The sequence below is a fragment of the Seriola lalandi genome, unplaced genomic scaffold, assembly GCF_002814215.2.
Source record: "Seriola lalandi dorsalis isolate HSWRI2012SDOR001 ecotype SW California unplaced genomic scaffold, Sedor1 jcf7180002054850, whole genome shotgun sequence".
In the NCBI taxonomy this organism is placed as follows: domain Eukaryota; kingdom Metazoa; phylum Chordata; class Actinopteri; order Carangiformes; family Carangidae; genus Seriola; species Seriola lalandi.
Window position 1 is genome coordinate 1,274,521 of NW_019525403.1, and position 17,857 is coordinate 1,292,377.

The 17,857-nt window shown below is 43.5% G+C and overlaps 1 long non-coding RNA gene across 1 annotated transcript in view; it reads left to right on the forward strand.

The window, feature by feature from the left end:
* Positions 1–17,857, forward strand: part of LOC147817908 (uncharacterized) — a 65,778-nt gene that overhangs the window by 15,934 nt on the left and 31,987 nt on the right. Inside the window, exon 3 of the long non-coding RNA XR_015438513.1 lies at positions 12,030–12,124. This is a non-coding gene — a long non-coding RNA (uncharacterized LOC147817908). The remainder of the gene's footprint in view (positions 1–12,029; positions 12,125–17,857) is intronic.

Genomic DNA, 17,857 nt, shown 5'->3' on the forward strand with positions numbered 1-17,857 from the left:
GGGAGGGAGGGAGGCTTGGCTGTACATGCTTGGCTACTTGCCCCGGTCCCATTGACCAGACAGCTGAACTAGCGAGCGAGCGAGGGAGGAAGGGAGGGAGAGAGGGAGGGAGGGAGGGAAGGAGGAAATGGATGGAGCTTCTGTTTTTTTTTTTACACATTACAAAGTAATAATCTGTACAGTTAACTATCATTTAACCTCCATCTTTGTTGATCAGCGCTGAGGTGTGTATGCATCTGTTTCCCTGAAGAGCACCTGCCAATCACGAGCTGTGTGCTTCTCTCTTCTGTGGAGGGAAATAAATCTGGAGGTTTTCCCGTTGATTTGAACAACTTGTCTCGACTGAATTCGACACCCTGTTGTACGTATCGGGGAAAGCTGATTCCTGGGAGATTTGGCTCCATGGATACACGAGCACAGATTCTAACCAAATTCATCATTAGAAAATCCTGGAAAAATTCATTTGACAGCTGTTGAATAACAATCTGTTCAGTCTCTCTCCCTGCCTCCCGCCAGTGTGTGTGTAACCGCCCCACCCCGTTCACCAATCACACACCTGCTTCAAGCCGCCCACGACATACAGTTCTGTCTGTGTGTCTGAAACTTTACGTTGTATTTGCAGTTATCAAAATGTACAGTTGTACAATAAAATATAGCAGAGTTGACGAAATAAGTGGACGACAAAGTAACAGTGGGATTAGCCGCTAACGCTAATTCGGTCCGAATAAGAGTTACTGGTCTTCTGGTAGTAGTTGATTATTTAAGTCACACGTGTATTATTAAAAAAGGGAAAATATGAAATCCTAATTGCAGCTGAACTGACTCGTATATATGATTTTTGGTATTATTGCCTGTATTGTTTCTGTGTCAGATCGTGTACTGTGCATCTAGAGGCTGCACTTGTTGAGTCGTCCGAGAGGGAAGGAGAGTTTGTCTGTGTGTTTGTGCTGACTGTCTGAATGTTGTATCCACATGTACAGTACATATGTGGTTTCAAATTCCAGCACCAATGACCATTACTATTAGCAGAAATTTGCAATATTTAGTTTTTCGCCTTGTGATTCAGCTGCTTCCTGTATGCAGTGTGAGCGATGTCACTTTCATTCAGCGGACTTGTGTGTCCATGCTCGTGTGTGTACAGTACGTCCGTACTCTAGTGGGTGTACACAGCACGAGTGCATGTGCGACTGTCAGCGTGTCCGCATGTGACTCTCCTCTGCTGGGTCCCAGCAGGGGGGGGGGGGCATGGTTGGCCCCGCCCACCTGGTGCCAGTTCCAGCCAATCAGGTGCTAATGTGCGGGAACAGGAGAGGGCTGTGCTGACAGATGGCGGGCTGACCTGGAAAACCTGCCCCCTTTTCAGGGTTCAGCAGTCGGCAGATGACAGGTATTATTTCATAACCCAAAGACTGAAGAGGGGTTGGTGGTGGCACATACACACACACACTCTCACACACACACACACACACACACACACACACACACACACACACACACACACACTCTTTTTATACCGGTTTGAATCATTAACTAGTTGCTGAGTGATGTTCCTGTTGACTTTTGTTCGTAATTATTAGTGAATTTGTTTATTATAGAAATGTTTACTTTGTTTTTGGATCACATTTTAGTCTTTCAGATCTAAAAATCTCAGAGAGAAATATATATATATTTATATATATCTTCAACTGCCTTTTTTGGAGTCAGATGGAAAAGAACAATGTGTTTTCTGCTCAGAAATGACACACAAACTAAGAAAAACTCTCAAATTATGTGAATTTAAGACCTTAGAAAGTATTTAGGTTTTTGCCACATTGTGAAATTTAATTACTGGCACCAAACATTTTTTAAAAAGTCTTATTTTGGTATAGTTAGGATCAAGATTCTGTGAATTCAAGCACAGCAAACACACACTCACACACAGTGTACACACATTACACACCATACTACTATACTAGTACACATAATTTCACACTTGGCCATCGACACACACACACACACACACGCGCGCATTTATCTGAGGCTCCAACCAGCCATGTAACTGTGATGTCAGGGCAAATCTGTCTGGCAGAAAGTGCTTTTCGATGAAGTCATTCATAAATTTTAATACAACATGTCAGCTAACATGATGTATAGACTGGCTGCTCATTCATATTTCAAACAGTCTGCCGTTGAGAAAGCAGCAGGGTTGTACCTTGCTCTACCTTAAAGTGCTGTGTTGTTACGGCTGTCAGAGTCTGAGCCAGAGTGCAGACTCTTTTAGGGATTCAGGGATTTTATCACAAATCTGCTGTCAGCCATGTCTGCCTGCATTAAGAGGAAAAACACAGTAAACTGACATATAACCTCCAATAAATGAAGAAAAACCTTTACATATTGTCGTGTAAAATTTCAATTTTAAGAGCAAGGAAGTCATTTACATCGTAATTCACACAATCAAGCCTCATTCTAGCTCCTGCATTTTAGCTAGTATTCTAATTGGATGTGTTAGCATCATGATAAATGTGTTAGCAGCTAGCAGTAAATTACACAGATTTGGCTAATCTGTGTAATTTCTTCATGTTAGCTTTAGTGTGAACAACAAGATACTAAATGTTATCTGATACATTGATTAGCATGCTAATGAGCTATTTAAGCTAGGCGCACTTTGGCCCAAGCACATTGATCCGTAGCCTACAGCTGGTCACTGTGGTTTTAAACGTTCCTCAAACAGGAAGAAATGTGCATTTGTTGGGGACTATTTTCAGCGGTGGATTATTACATTTTGGGTGTTCTAGGGAGTATTCCGAGTAGCAGGATGGTGACTGTGGGACAAAAGAGTGGCCATGGTCACGATAATGAAGGAACATGTGCCTCAGTGGTGTGTTTGAATAGCTTTTGGACAACAACTTTAAAGTTTTCAACCAAAGCAATGTAGAGCCATGTTGTTCTATTCCTATAGATGGAAGATCTCAAACAGAGTGTTAAGGGTCAAAAGGAGAAATGGAGGCCAGACAAAAAAATATTCACCATGTGGTGCTGCTCTGAACAGCTGAGATTCATATCGAATTCCCTTCCACATAACTCCGCCTGATGCTCGTCGTGCTGAGTCGAAGGTGGCCGATATCTGATTTTCCCAACCTAAGACTCTCGCCTTGTATGAAAATGAGACACATTACCGGTCCATTAATTGATCTGGGCGCTGCTTTGAAATGTGGACCTCCCTCAGAATCAGGAATTAGGCCTGACTCCGGGGCCAATTAGGTGAGTCTTTGCTGCGTCTCCCCCCCGGCTCCTGCGACGCATCTCAATCAATCCGGACCGTCCGCAGGTGAAATGCCAGACGGAGTCGCCGGGCGCTGTTGTGAATGCTAAAGGCAGGTTGGGCTGTAATGCTATTCACGTCCACAACATGCCATGCATACGGGGGGGGGGGGGGGGGCAGAGGCTAATAGTCCGTCATTTGCTGGTTTTACCTTTCGTATTCCTGCAGCTGCTGCTAGACATGATTGTCTGATCAGAAACAGGTTCTTCACTCAGTATGTGACACCGCTGTTTCATCTCTGCCGATAATAGAAGCAGCATGTCTGTGAGTCGCACAGAAGCTGAGGTGGGGAGGTAGCTATCCTTCTGGGAGGGTCCCTTAAGGTGTAATACATAGTGAGGGACGAGCTAAAGCTTATTGTGGGTTACGTGAGTTTTTATGGATTCCAGTGGAGGAATTCCTCACTTTTGTGTCGTGCACATTGAGGTCAGAGGTCACTTTCTATAGATGCATCTGCCACATCGATGTGATGCACCATTTTTCTTTGTAGCCAAACATTGTTCACATTGTTATGTTCCCAGTGTTTCTAAAGACATCATATTGTATGTCAGTTGAAATCAGTCAAATTTCACTGAGTGTAAAAAGCTGGAACAAAACGATACAGCAGGAAGAAATAAGATGAATTTTAATAAAATTACAGTTACCTACTTTATCAGCCAGGTGTTTGTTTAACTGGACTGTGGTTACGCACAAAGTCCAAATGTACAGCAAGATAAGCACAGACATACGGCTGAAACCAGAACAACTAAGCTAAACGTTTTGCTGTATACACAGGTCAAATTGATACTGTAGACTATGAGCGATAATGTGCTGGGGTGCAAATAATGCTGAAGTAAATCTGCATAATTTTGAAACTTAATGTTAAAGAATTAGTTCAACTGCTTGAAGACCCACAAAAAGAAGGATCAACCTAAAGTAACTAAAGAGCAGCATCTCTCTGACAATAAAATAAAAAAGACTAAAATAATGAATGAGTTGAATATATTAAAATGATCATTTCTGAAACCTAATTCCCTAATATTGTTGTAACAGTCCATTTCCAGCTCACTATTAAATGTTTGAAACTAAACTGAGAACAGTGCTCAGTTACAAATGTCAGCCAAGAAAAAATGTAGGGTGCTAATGGGCGCTGTAACAGAATATGGGTGTAAATATAAAGCAGTAAATAAATTAATCTTTAAAAAATTGAAGAGAACTGACTGATTAGATATATAAATAAATGAAAAAATAGTAAAAAAAAAAACAAATCTCTGTATGCAATCTGCTTCTCTGTTTATAGAGTTACTTCTTACTGTGCCTATATCAATACTAATTAAGAATCCCTGTCCGTCACATTTGAGCCATATAATCCCTGGGTGCTGACTGGCTGACCATGTGCTGTGTTCAGATGCGTCCTGCCACTCTAAACCCTGTTGTAATCCCGCGTTCAACCAGCGTGAGCCTTAATTGAAATAATCCCTGCCGATGAGCGGGGCGGTGCTGCACAGACCCGCAGCCCGAGCCAGTTTCATGATGGGTCCAGTTTAACCCACTGTGTGACTCTGACCTTTCTCTCGCTGCTCGCTGGGACCATCTGAACCCGTCCCAGTAAGGACATCTGGTCGGATACTGGGGAGGTCGTTTGATCCGCCTGGCTGATCCCAGAGGCCTTTCAGACCCTCGTGGACTTACAGTAGAACGCTGCTGGAGGGGCACGTGACACTTTAACATCAGTGAAGGAAAGAGGGAGGATTTTCTGATTTCTGAGTTCTAGCATTGCATTAGTAAATGATTTGGATACTCATTTTTTGCATTCTAGATTTAAGTGGAGATTTTTCTCCAGATAACTGAATGAATCCACCTCAGCAGGCCCCAGGTATATCGTCTCACTCGTGATGATTTAACAACCATGTTACCTTAGTTTTCATCTCTATCTTTTATATGGTATTTGTAAATACTGACTTGATTTTTGTGCAGTATATGTAGCAACTGGGCCTGAAGAGAGCACCCATTAGGAAACACTGCCTCTTGCTGTGCTGTTTGTTTCTGCTTGCTAGCATGCTAGCCTGTGAATTTGTGTTCATTTGTTTTGTGCTATTTTGAATCTATTTTGATGAATTTAGATGAAGATATTATTGATCTTTTTTTAAGCAAATTTGGCAAAATACCCAAACCTGAAATCAAATATATAGAGTTTACTTTTGTCCAGTGGCAAGATGAGTAAACCTAAAGCACAGTTAACATTAAATGGATGAGGGTGGATTCTTTTCACATGTGTGATGTCCCAGACAACACTAACATAATATAATATAGTACTGTATAAACATAATTAAAATCCCTCCCGTTTAATTCAGGCATAGGAGATGTGAGACATTACAGCTAATGGCATAGAAATCTACATTAGAATATTAGATGTAATATAAATAGTATTTAATGCTGTTTTTGTAATTGAGATAAATGAGACTTTGAGATAAGAAAACTCCTGATTCCACTCTGAAGGTTTTAAAGACAATCTTAAGATAATAAACTGTGAGACAACATGAGTAAAACCTACACGTTTTTTGTTTCCAAGACTTTAAACATGCCCACTGAGTTTAAACAGCACTGCATCACCTCTGAATTATTATCCACCGTGTGCTCTCCGCTAATGAATGTGTTTCTCTCTGTATTTAGTTATTCTGTGTCTGAATGGGTTCGTCTCTGCCTCTTTTTCCTGCCACTGTATCTAAAACAGTGCATTAACATCTGCAGCCCATTTAGTGCTGCTGACACCAGGCTAATAACAGTGTGTGTGTGTGTGTGTGTGTGTGTGTGTGTGTGTGTGTGTGTGTGTGTGTGTGTGTGTGTGTGTGAGAGAGAGAGAGTGTAGCTTAAGCACCAGCCAACAAGCACAGCTGAAAGGTGTCACCAAGGCTCCTACGCCTCCTCTAACAGATACTGATTCAGGGGGCGCATGTTTTTTTTTTTTTCTTCTTCTTCTTCTTTTTCTCTTTTTCTTTTTTTTTGTGCAGACTCAAGCTGCCAGCTTTAAAGGAATATTCAACACAAAGGTTGTTCAACATCCAGTTTCCAGTGGCTGAGTTATATGAAGTAATCAGAAGGTCTACGTTGCCGCCACCTGAGGGATTATTTTTTTTATATGTGTAGGTGAAAGGGGGAGTGATGGGGCTGATTGGTGTGTGCAGATGGAGATGAGGGGTGGGTGTTAAAAACAAAAAATAAAAACGCATGTAACACGGTGTCCACACCCCTCGCTTAGTCTTCCGCTCGCTCCGTCTCAGCATTGTTATTTGTCCATTTGAAATTATTGATCTTTTACAAATATTTTTCAAGGTATCTTAATTACTCGCAAAAGAAGCGGCGCCTTGGCCGGCGGACAACACAAATAAGTTAATTTGCATTTCTGTGTTGTGAGTGTTTTGGCAGGCGTCGCGCCGGTCCAGATTGTAACCCCTATTTCTGCCTCCAAAAACCTGCCTTGGAGGAGCGTCCACGGAGGGATTAGGGATTTAGTGGGGAAGGTAAGTGTGACTACAAGCTTTGGCTCGCCATCTGCTCCCCAGCAGAGTTGAGGCCAACCTGTGCAGCCTGCAGCAAAGACCTGGGCACTGTGCTAACTCTGGCTCGAGCCAACCTGGCGCCCGCGGCCCCAATCACCAACAGTCTGCTGATTAGTTGTAAGAAGCACTCCATATGTAGCAAAGTTTTTTTTTTTTTTCCTGCTCTCTTTCTCTCTGTCTCCTTCCCTTCCTTCCTCTCCTCCTCCTATATTCTCTCATCGCATTAAATAAATATGGACGTATGGAATTTTTTTCAGCAAATGGCAAATCGCCTTCGGTTGTCTGGCAGGGTGAAAACGAGCCTGTTCTTCTTCTCTCTTTCTCCCTCTCACCTCTGACAGAATCCCCAGCCGGGGAAGGAAAAGAAGATGAAGAAGAAGAAATCCTGGCTGTCCTCCTCTCTTCTTCTCCTTCCCGAGCTTGCTCTCTTTTGCCTGGCAGCGCCGGGAGACAGATGACAAGGGTTTGTGGCCGTCTGATAACCCCTGGGTGGGTATTTTCTAATTTATTTAACGGAAGCTTATTAAAGAAAAAACAAGATGATGAAGAAGAGGAGGAGGAGGAGGAGGAAGAAGAAGAATAAAGAACACAGGCGGAAGGCTGGTCTCTCGCCCCAGCGGCCAGGGGGAGTCAACCCAGCCAAGGAGGAACCAACGAAGAAGAAGAAGATGCACCAAGTCCCCTGGTAGAGATAGCCGAGAAGATCAAACGACACCGGAGGAAGAGGAGAGAAAGAAAAGGAGGGAAAAACACAAGAAACATAATGCTCATTATTAAATTGCAGCCATTCCTGTTGCCAGGAACCTATTTCTCAGTATTAATTATTCATATTTTATTTCAGTAATCCAATACTCAGGTGAGAGCGGCTGCTCGTGATAGAACATGTAATTTCGAAGCTTAATGGCAGCAGGGCGGCTTGAGCAAGGGATTAGAAGCAGAGTATAAATCACTAATGGCCGCGTGAACGTACGGCGGCTTGAATCCGTCTTGCTTTGTGTTTACTTGTGTTTTATTGCGCTATGTTGCTCCAAGGGAAACACTTTGTGATGACCTTTCTCTAGAACTTGAGAAACACAACTGCGAGAGAGTGGAGAAGGGGGGGAATAAAAAATCACACTTTCCAGGCGGAATAAGACGTGTAATTTCCTGATTTGTCTAAACAAAGAGTTCATCAGCATCTCTCTCTCTCTCTTTCCTTGGCTGACAACGGATATACAAACGCGCAGAGCACAGGAGGCCTGACATATTTGCAAATGCACAAATGGCCTGATTCATACAAATTATGTTTTTCAAGCAGAATAGCACCATTACTTACTTGTGATCCGATTAGCTGGATCCTCGTCCCTCCTCCCTTTCTCCACTCTGCATGAAATTCATCTCATCTTCACCCCAACACCTCGATTTGTTTGCTCACTGAAACACTTCACGATAATAACAATTTATAGACTTGTAGGAATTTGGGGGAGATTATAAACATACAGCGTTTTTGTCAGTTAACTGTAAAGCCCGAGGCCGTGCCTTTTTTTATTTTATGCTCCCACATGAATGTCCGTCATCCCCTTCCCCATCGCTCTTAGACAGGCTGACAGCGCAGGAGGCATCCCATCCCTCTCACCCATCCAGATTCTTTTCTGTGGACATGAGGAAAAGGGGGGGAAAAACACGAAGATGTTTGCTTTTGCATACTGTAATGTTTTTTAATCCAAAAGAATAACGACTGAATCACCTCTCACCATAAATTTTCTTTATTTCACACACAGAAAAAGGGCACCACTTAGTAATAAAGCACCCAATACAAGGGGTTTATTAATGTCTTCATTAAAGGTAAATAAATGATTTGCTATAGAGGAACAAGGTTTGGGTTGCTAGGTTGTGAAAAATCCCTTTGGCTGCCGTTTATCCGTTCATTTTAGTAATAATGCAGTTAAATGTTGACAATCCATTAATAGATCCTTGTTTTGGTTTCTGACTTTCTAATAAACCAACAAGTCTGCGGTTATAAATGTTCCAAAGTCATTAATAAAAGGTAATCTGTCTTACCTGTGATTTCAAGAGCTGCAAAGTCAAAGCAGGTGTCATGCTGCAGGAATTAGATAAATCCAGCAACAGAATTTTCCAGAACCAACTGATCAATAAAGTGTCAGTAAAGCTATTTATTAAAGCAAATGTTTGACATTTTGGAGGAATTTAGTTGAAGAGATTGATGTCACTCAGCCAAAGCCAGCAGGCGCTCAGTTCTAAAGTTTCATCCATACAAAAACCAAAGTGTTAAAATGACAATACACCAATGCACAGGGGTTATATGCTGGACAGCTCCGAGACAGGCGAGCTGAATACCCCTGTATCCAGTCTTCATGCTAAGCTAAGCTAAGCTAAGCTAAATGGGCAGGTATCAATCTTCTCATCTAACTCTCCTTCAAAAAGAAAACGAGCATATTTCCCTAAATGTAGTACAGAGAAATGTTTTATGCCTCCATTATTAACATCTCAAATAGGTAAAAACAATGACACCAAGGGTCAGAGGTCATCAGTTAAGAAAAGGCTCAGAATGCGTTAAAGCGTAGTTTTCCTGCAAGCTGAGTCTCCTGGAAGGCGAATGCTTTTTAATCCTCATTTAACAAGGCAAGCTGGCTAAAAACACCTCCGCCCACAGGGAGTAGTAACATCTGTGAATGTAAACGTGCTGTTGTATCTACAGTAAGCTTTAAAATGCACATGTGATGAGGCGATTTTTGACATCCCACTTTCTTTCTTTTTACTTTTTTTTTTTTTTTGGGTGGGGAGGGGGGTGGGGTGGAAAGGTGCTGGGCAGCATTTAGCCTCACAAGAAAAAAGGCAATTAGGTCATAGAATATGCACACATCTTGCATGCTCTCTGGTCTCCCGCAATTTGGGCTAAAAAAAGTAAAGGTCAGCCACGTTAGTCAGATTGCGCTCGACAAATTCTAAAAAGGCTCGCTGGTCACGCCGAATGTATTCCCTGCAACATAATTAGCCCCCTCAATTCCCTGTCGTGCCGAGCTACCGGGTGTCTCAAAAGCCCCACCCCTTCCCCCAAAATGCCTTTCACCTCTGCTTGCTCTGCAGTGAAGCCCCCCCCCCTCCCCCTTTCCTCCCTTTCCCTTCCTCTCCTATCTCACCACTCTATCACACATTGTTGCTACCCTAAACTTGCCGCAGATGCAGTCGGCTGATGCATAAATTAGTCATCAACATTAGCATTAGCCGGCGCGTGGCACCCGGTGCCAACTGCTCTCCGAACGGCCATAAAAGGTCATGTTTTGATGACTGAATGCCACACAGGCACCTTGGCTCCCCGGAGGAGGGTTCCCCAGGTGCACGTGAAAGGTTAAAAATTACCTACCCGCCGCCGCCTGTCTCTGGCGAAGGAAATAATTAGGGGGTTTTTAGGGAGCGGCAGAATGCCTCGCTGTCAGATGACAGAGCGTTACCTAATGGTCGTATCTGGGGAAGAGTCAACCGGCCTGTCATTCTCTTGACAGGACAAATGAGCATAATGGTGGCAGGGAAATGGGCGCCTGTTCCCCCTTTTTTTTCAGCCAGGGAGGTAGGGAGGGGGAGGAGGAGTGGGGGGAGGGGGGGGCAAAATGGCAGCGCCTGAGCAGAATAACACAAGTGCGTTAACCTTTTACATAAATCTGTTAACACGTGTATGAGTGCTGTTTAAAAGTGAAGCTTGATGCTCTCCTATTCCAACGTGGGCTCAGCCTGTTGGACTTTGCTTTCCTGTTACTTTCTGCTTGAATTTGTTCAAATATATTTCCCTTTTATTGAGATTTGTCATGTAAACTAACATCCATCCTGCCTCAAACAATAACACAGCGTGGATTTCTTCCATTTAAGTAAATAAGTAATTGTACAATTCAAGAGAGATGAAATAGATGTTCTATACAGGTGTCACAGTGCAGTATTCAAAATCAATCCCTCAATACACAGTAAATAATTGTGTTTATCATCTGATTTTAAATTAAAACCAGTGTCAGTAATGGAAAATACACATTTTCCAGTGAGTGATAATGCCTCGTTCCCTCAGTTTACTTTCCACGATAAGAATTATGTTTTCAAACTCAACACTTCCTTCGTAATAAAAGCCTTACAGCAAGTGTGGCCTTTAGCCTGCAGAAAGGTTCAGACAGGAAGAGCAAATGAAATAAGAATCAAGGAGGATTTATTCTGTGGTTCACACTCCAAAGCAGAAGGTGGCGGTAGAGAACATCAGACATTGGCAGTTGGTTGCCAAGGAGGAGGAAGTAGTGAGTTATGACCACTGGAGAAGGCAACGGTTTAATCAGAGAGGGCAGAATGAAGTGTGAATGTACACGTGGACACTTTTCAGCTGCTACTGTGGAACGAGCTCGGTGAACTCCCGCGGGTGTTTGGGTGAACCAGAGACACAGTCGAGGTGTGCACCACCTCTCCATCTGTCATCTGTGTGTCCAAACATTTCCTTCACACATCCAGATAAATACCGCCAAGCCCAAATTCCAACAACTTGAATCAAGAGACACCTGAGCCCTGTTAACTCACCTGTGTGGGCGACACCTTTGGGCTCATTCGTGGTTGTTGGAACTGAAAACCAGATAAACAACAAGGATTAAGGAAGGGACTCCATTTTGGTTTGATTTGGACACTTGTAAGATACCTACTAGACCGTTGTAACACTCTGAACCAGCAGGTAGAGCAGGTGACAGTTGTATTCAGCAAGCAGGTAAATCTCAGGTGATAAACAACAGCGGTGATCATCACAAGGTGTTTGACATGATCCTGTGAAAATAAAATCACAATAACAGATGTGTGCAGGTTCACTGTGGATGAACGTTTTCTACATTTCAGGTAGTGTGGTTCATTTACAGTATAAGAGGAAGTTTTTGTGTACAATGGTAAATTGACAGTAAAATTGTGTCACATGTCAGAAAGGAAATTATTAATTTGGACTAAAAAATAAACAAATTAAAGACACTAATAACAATAAACTTCAGAAGTACAGTAGTTTGAAGCGTAAAGCAAGGCAGGTTAAATCCCTGAGTAATACATGAACCCTGCCAGGGTGAGGGGGCTTCAAACCCCCCCCCCCCCAGATGAAGGCACTACCAGCTGGGGTTAGAGGGTTCTTTACACTAATGGCACCAGACTGGACTCATCCTGCTCTCTTGTCCCTGTTATTACAGAGCCGGTTGATGGAGATCCACTGCTGCACGAAGAGGCTGCACATCCACCGGACATCCCACCCGCCCCGAGCTCCACCCTCTCAGATGTTGTTTCGGTACGTTTGGTTGTTCGACTCTCAGCTTAAGTTTGCAGTACCCTACAATAACCAGCAGGGAGATCATTAACATCTGACCTTACATCAGTGTGGAAATAAGATCATTTCCAGGTTGAGTCAAGATTTTTGTAATAAAATGAAGACAGTTCGATCACTTGTGGTCTAGACCAGAACACAGGTGGATCCTGTCGACTCCTCACACCTCTGATCAGCCTCAGAGGTTTCACAGAGCCTCTGAGGTGCAGTTTAACTCTCTGCTGCTCTTCCCCCCCACTCGGCTTCATCTCTGTATTCTTCCTGTGCCACATCCTGCATGCTAACAGAGGGGTTATTAACATAACAAACTTAAATGCCCTATATAAATAATACGTTCGCAGAAATGCAAACCGGCTCAGCTGACACTGTTTAGGCAGCGCCTCCAACATCTGTTTATGAGCACTTTGCCTAATGATATCATCCGATATCATTAACTGTGGCAGTGCGCGCCGCAGCAGCAGGTGCAGCTGTTTATGCCCCTCCAACACCTCCCAACACACACACACACACACACACACACACACACACACATACACACACATTCGAAGAGAAAAGACGTTCACAGTCTCCTCCAGCACCAGCACCAACCCTTCCCTCCCTTCCACCCCATGAATCGCCAAACCGCTCATTAGGACAATTTTCCTCAACAAAAAAAGCGGCCCCTATGATTTCAATCTGTATATCACCTGTAATTGTAGTTTTTAGCGAGAGCCTGATTCCATACATTTAGCAGGAGTAAACTGTGACTGCGGGTGCGAGCGCTGAAAGCACGCCTCTCGCTGCGGCCGCCAGCTGCAGAGGCTGTTTTTAGATGGCAGCCGCTTTCCGTGGGGAGGCTCTCATAGGCCTCTGCGTATGTGTGTGTGTTTTTTTGGGGGGAGGGGGGAGGTGGAGGCGGAGCTTGGCGGGCCCCAGCTTTGTTTCCTGACTTGGTTTGCTCTGTTTAGATGCTGGAAATTATAGAAAATTATTGAAATTATTATTTCTGGCAGCAACAATGAGGCTGCTTCCTCTTCCTGACCGGAAGGCCACGTTCAGGGTCTTCACAGGTTCTCTGGAGCCTGATTCGATCGTACGCTGCTGTAATTAGTCAGATGGTCCATTCACATGTTGTGCGACACAGAGCTATCTGTTGCATTAGCACTGTACCCGAGGCGATTACAGTATTTATAGATCCAAAACAAACAATGCATATGGCAAAATGTTAACTGGCTCCTTCTTCATTTTTATTTCAGGCAAAGAAACAAAATAAGAACCGTCAGGCGCCTTGGAAACGTTATACTTCATTTTAACACTTTGATGCATCAACTGGTTACAGTATTAAACCGCTACAGCGATTCTTTTTCATGCTTTACCCCATATTACAAGTCTGGACTAGGCAATGTGACGTAAACTGGGGAGGGTCCAATTCTCACATCAGTATGCCTCATAACTCGGTGGATCCAAGTGGACTTGCTATTGGCTCCTGTCTGATGGTGCATCATCATCATCATCATCATCACAGGAGAATGTAGTTTTGTGACTCGAGTGCAGGAAATATGACACGTGTTGCTCCTTTTCTCAGCTTGTTGTGAATTAGTGGAACGACCATGCTGCTGCCAGAGCCGGGTTCTGGTTCCATCTTCCATACAGCCATTGATTTTTATTCATTCCTGTTCACTATAAAAATCTATCAGCCGATTTAAAGATGACAAATCTGTGTCTGCATTTAATCTGGATAAACATCCAATTAACATTCAAAAGTGGAGACATTATTAATTACATGTTGCAGCGAAGTTTCATGAGTTTTCTTACTGTTTTCATATTGTATGTCAATAAATGGAAATCAATGGCTGTCAGAAAAGTAGGAAAAAATGTATCCAGAAATCTGAAATTGTGCAGTAAGCTTTGGGAAAGTGTCAGTTTTAATATAAATACATGATTTATAAGGAATCTGAAGGAACTCTCACTTTGAACCTAATAACCACTTAAACGTTTTATATAGAAACTGAAAGCAGAAACGTGCACAGATAGTTCACACTCTGCAGTTAGAAGCACTCATTTTCTAAATAGGACATTTGAGATGTTTTTAAAGTGAGTTGATGCTATTAGTCATTCATAAACTATGGGAATGAAAGTATGATATATTTTTCTTAGTTTGTAATCCTCAGTTACTCTCTGATACTTTCACCGTTCGTCTTGCGCGTTTCTTCTTCCTCGTTCTGACAGTTCTACCCAAAGACGAGCATGTTGGCACCCAGAGGAGGAGTTTTATTCGCAGGCAAAGACCCCGACACTGAACCCGCTCTGAGCACTGAGGGCCAGCAGGGAACACACACCGACCACACACACACACACACACACACGCACACGCAACATGATGTCGTTCACAAGCTTGTATCTGAGCTTGTTAATGCTGTAGTAGCTGTTTATATGAACACACGAAACAACACACACACACACACACAACAGATCAACGTGAGAAAACACACATGTGCACAGCAAACACACACACACACTCACAAACACACACACACACACACACACACACACACTCCTCCTCCTCCCAGCTGTTTTCTAAATGTTGATTACACAAGACACCGGGGGGAGCCTCCTCCTCCCTCCTTCCTCCCCACTCTTCCTCCTCGATCCGGTAGCCGGGCGATTACCCCACAAGGAGGCTGTGCGGGACCGGCTGACCCGAGGTGCTCGGTGACCCGGGGTTGAGGGTCCAGAGAGGGCTGTGGCCCCGGGGCCTCTTGGCTGGGCTCTTCTTCCCCCTTTCCCTTTCCTTCCCTCAGCTCTGTGAGCATCTCAGGACGAGAGACATGGGCAGAGACAGCAACGGCCCGGAGACAACTGGCCGTAGAGGAAAACTCAGAAATAAAATATTCAAACCATAGAACTCCTCCGCTGTGGAGAAGATGCTCGAGTAACTTTGTGTCAAGTGAAACGGAGACGGGGGAGAATTAAAGCGAAATGATTTTGATCCGACGTGATTTTGTTCCGAGGAAATTTGTACATTTTCAGACATTGAGCTGAGGCTTTTATCCAGCAGGAGAATAAGATAAAAACACGAGGCAACATGCTCATATGAAAATAGTTTTCATCAGTTTAAATCACCAAGTGCAGCTTCGACACAGAAGTTTAGGTTCATGCTTTGGCCTTAAACTCGAATCCCAGCTGGAGTCGGTAACCTGGGCTGTGTTCGCCGTTTCCTTTGGTCCTGTATCCTGAACTGAGATGATCCCAATGCAACAAAAATAAAAAATGGTGAACACTGAGCGGTCATAAAGCAACGTTTATCTGCCGTACGCATACAGGAAAAAATTTAAATTAGGTAGCTGCTGGATGAAAGGAATGAGCTAAGCTGTGTCCACGTAGGGTTGAAAAGGAGGAAAAATCCATTTGATGCGCTGTGTATTCCTCTATAAAGTGTCTCTTAAGTGGAAGATTTCAGCCTCGGTGTCTGAAATTCAATGTTAACAGGTAAATGTGTTGGAAAAATATGAGAGGAGTTTCTGGTAGTGACGAATCTGCAGCTCCCCTCGGCCTGACAGAGCTTCACAGTGAGTTTCAGCTCGTTGTTTATCTGTCCAGATTTCAACTTTTACTACGTGTGATGTGCGTAGAAAACACTGTAGTAGACGGAAAGGTGTTTACTGTGCATGTGCTTGAGTAGAACTGTCGCAGTAGAAGGTGGCTGAGTTGCTGTGATCAGGGTTTCTTTTTCACAAAGTAAGGCAAGTTTCCTGTTTGGTTTTCCGTTGAGTGACAGCTGATCGAGCCAAACTAAGACCTCGGTGTTTGAGCTGACTCTCCAGTCTGAAGACTCTGGATTGTGTTCGTAAAGTTGTGCAGTGAATGTTTTTGGCACGACGTCATAAGGGAGCTTAATTTTCACTTCACATATTTCCTAATGGGGAATCTAAAGAAAATCTCTGTGCTTTAGCACCCTAAGGCACGAAACAGAGGAGCTAACGTTGAAGTTAATGATCAACCCTAGCACTGTTGTCAGAGCGCAAAAAAAAAAAAAAGGAAGACAAAAAAAAAAAGCCACTGGAGTGCAGCTGAGCTGTAACTTTGTTTTTGGAGCTGATTTATGTTTAAGGGCATTATTGTGATGAAAGTGAACTTCTGATCAGAGTAGACTTGCTTCATTTGCTAATTCCAGTGAACAGACAGCAAGACAAGCACAAGTCTGAGCACAGAAGTCCAACATTACTATTAATATTAGACCAACAGAAATCAGCCATTTCATATTTTTTAAATTGCATTTGATTGTTATGCTGGAATCAGAGGAAGGGACATTTATGATTATGATCCAGATTGTCGTCATGGCATTAATTTGGTGTCCAGCTTTTGTGATTTTGGGGCTAGTGAGACAAAAAGAGGAAACGCAGCAGCAGCAGAAATAAACACAATTTGTGAAACATGCATTTGGAATAAAGTCAACAAACAGTATTTTGAACTTAATTTATCTTAAAACTTGTTTTGATGAGACAGAATGTGCGTGTACACGTATTCAGCATTCAGTCCCTGCATCAGCTGTCTCTTAGCCTGAACTTCCTGCTGGTTAATGTATGCTCGCTGTGCGTTTGCCCGACCTGTCTGAAGTGATTTCTGACGGCCTTGTTTAATTAGCCGGATGTGTGTGTACTTTTATACATATTCATCGGCCGCAGATTTCAGCCCGATTGATGTTGTAATTGATTCATCAGATGTGTATAAGAGACAGGGCGAGGAGATCTGAGGGTGCCGCGTCTACACCTGAGGAAACGTTGACACGCCTCGGTCGGTGTGATTTCTATCACTTTACAGAGGAAAAGAGAGGGAGAGGGGAATGTCAGCTGCTTTGTTGTTCCTCTTTCACAAGTAAATTACACATTTAGGATTTATTAAGACAAGAAACAATTTTCAAATAGTGAATCTGTGGAAGCCTCCGTGGAGATGTGCTCATTACTCTGTAGCCCCGGGCCATGTTCACCGCCTCGAATGCATCCTTTTTTTTCTCCCCCCTTTTTTCCTCTTCCCCTCTGTATTTTTCAGCGTTGCGTCTCCGTGCCTGATGCCGTAATGTCACAGCGGTTTGTTCAAAGCTGTGGCGATGATTTGGGCTCCCAGCAGGTGCCGCCCCGATGTCTGTTCAATTATTAAAGTGAGGGCCACATGGATGCATTACAGCCGCCGCACCCATTAGATAAAAAGACGATGGCTTTTGACATGGCGCATATTTCCTCCCTGCCTCACAAAGACGCCGCCGCTGCAGCCCTTTCTTGTTGCTGCTTTTTGTTTTATTCATCACCGTTCTCATGATTCTTTCTTTTTTTTTTTTCCTTTTTGCTATGCATGGATATATTAAAGAGCCATTTGTTCCCTTTCAGTGTTGTGGGCACAAGAGCTATCGTGATCTTTTTGATTCCCTCTCATCAAACTGAGGTCATGTCTGCTCCTTGTAGCTCCCTCTACTCTTTTTAACTTCCCAGCAGCCCCCCCGTCGCCCCAATCTAGCCATGAAAACGGCCGTCGTGGTGATAAATAAATCATGTGGCGGACACAAAGTTAAACCTCGTCACAATCGCTTCCAGCAGCCGCTTTCCTTCTCCTTTTCCTCTTCCCCTGTCGCTCAGATGTTTATACTTTGATGACGCTGTAATGACCAATCAATGCCCGAACAAAGTCCATGGCGATCGCTGGAATCGGGCATCAGCTTGGAAC